Source organism: Artibeus jamaicensis, unplaced genomic scaffold (genome assembly GCF_021234435.1).
Source record: "Artibeus jamaicensis isolate MK-2021 breed Jamaican fruit bat unplaced genomic scaffold, CSHL_Jam_final contig_793, whole genome shotgun sequence".
Classification (NCBI taxonomy): Eukaryota; Metazoa; Chordata; class Mammalia; order Chiroptera; family Phyllostomidae; genus Artibeus; species Artibeus jamaicensis.
The window spans coordinates 2,317,274-2,319,075 of NW_026521975.1; positions in this window are offsets into that span (position 1 = coordinate 2,317,274).

The window sequence follows — 1,802 nt, forward strand, 5'->3', positions numbered from 1 at the left end:
CACTGTGCAGGAAGGGGAAGTGAGGGCCTGCAGTCTCTTTCATCATTAGAATTTCTGAAGGTCCCAGCACAATTACACAGTGCCTTCTTCTTCTTTTTTAACTAGGCACCAAAGTGCCCTGGCTCAGTGTGACCTGCCAGGGGAAGCAGGGCTCGGGAAAGGAGTGGAAGGAAAGAAAAGTAAAACTTGTTTTTTATTTATAGAGCACCAAAAAGATCTGTGTCCTGAGCACTGCCTTTCTTTTGTAGAATTCCTAGGGGTAGGGGAAGAATACTTAACACGTGGCAGGGTCCACAGTAGCACCCCAGTAATAAGGCCTGGATAAATGAATGAATGAGGAGGAGAAGAAACAGTTGAAAGCAACAAGAGAATTAAAAGTCAACCAAAGAATTCAGATAAGGGGGAGAAATGGGGTTGCAGGTGAAACCTAAAGAAAACTTCCAAACAGGAGGTATTATTAAACCCTGCAACTGGCTCCCATGAGGCAATTGTGTAGACACCTTCCCTGGAGTCTTCTCAACATAATGACAAGAGTACAGAGAAGGTATGAGGGTAGACCTGCTGGGTGAAGTAGGTGGTCGCCTGGCAGTTACAGAGCAGCTTTCTCTGGTAAATGACAACCCCTTGGAAGTTACAGAAAAAATGCAAGATTCCTGCAATCTTCATTTTTGAGTCTGGACTCAACAACCATTTGGCAGTGATTAAAAGGAACTTTTAGCACCCCGGCTGGTGTGGCTCAGTGGATTGAATGCGGCCTATGAACCAAAGATTCAGTGGTTTGATTTCCAGTCTAGGGCAAATATCTGGGATGCAGGCCAGGTCCTCAGTAGGGAGCATGTGAGGGGCAACCACACTTTGATGTTTCTCTCCCTTTCTCCTTTCCTTCTCTCTAAAAATAAATAAGTGAAATCTTTTTTTTAAGAGGAGCTTTTAGCAAAAGCTCACTTAGAAAGAGAACATTGGCCAGTATGCCTAGTGGTGTAGGAGAGGCCAGTGTGGGGAAACAGTCTTACAACTCTCGTACGGAAGGCAGCAGAGGCCAGCTAGAGTGCCCCAGCTCCACTTAGGGAGAATGAGCCCTGCAGAGGCAGCGTGCCAACAAGGGTGCACAGAGGCCCGTGGCAAGGGCAGTTCTGGCTGATTGTGACACTTGAGTACCCGCCAAGTGCCTAGCACTAGCAAGACTTTTGTGATCTCCTTAAAGAGACCTCATTTGTGTGGAAGTTTGCTAAGTTTCAGGGATGCTTGGATACTAGTAGACAAGGAGTCTGACCCCTACAAAGAGTTAGCCTGCCAACAGCTATCATAACTTGGCAACAAGGTATTCAAAGTAAAGGCCAGTCCCCTTAAATGTGCTCTGATTGCAAACAATAGAATCATAGCTCAAACTAACTTGGGGAAAAATGGAAATTTATTGGCTCAAAGAATCCAAGGACCTGAACAAACAAAAGTTGATAAGAGTAGAGAGGTGGTTGGTCCTTAAAGCCAGGGGTTTCTCTCTCTCTCTCTCTCTCTCTCTCTCTCTCTCTCTCTCGGTTCTATCTCTCAAATTCTTTTTCTCTCTCAGCTTTCTTTAGTTTGTCAGCCTTTTTCTCTCCACAGACCAGTTTTCTTCACATAGGGGACAATATGCCCACCTCCTACTCTGGAGTATTACATCTCACAACTTCTGTCACCTACGAAAGACTCACTTCATTCCTCTAAGTTCTTAGGACTATCTCATTGGCCCCAGCTAATCAGATATCCATTCTCAAGACAACCCAATGGAAGGAACATGAAGGAACCTGGTCATCTTCATAGTT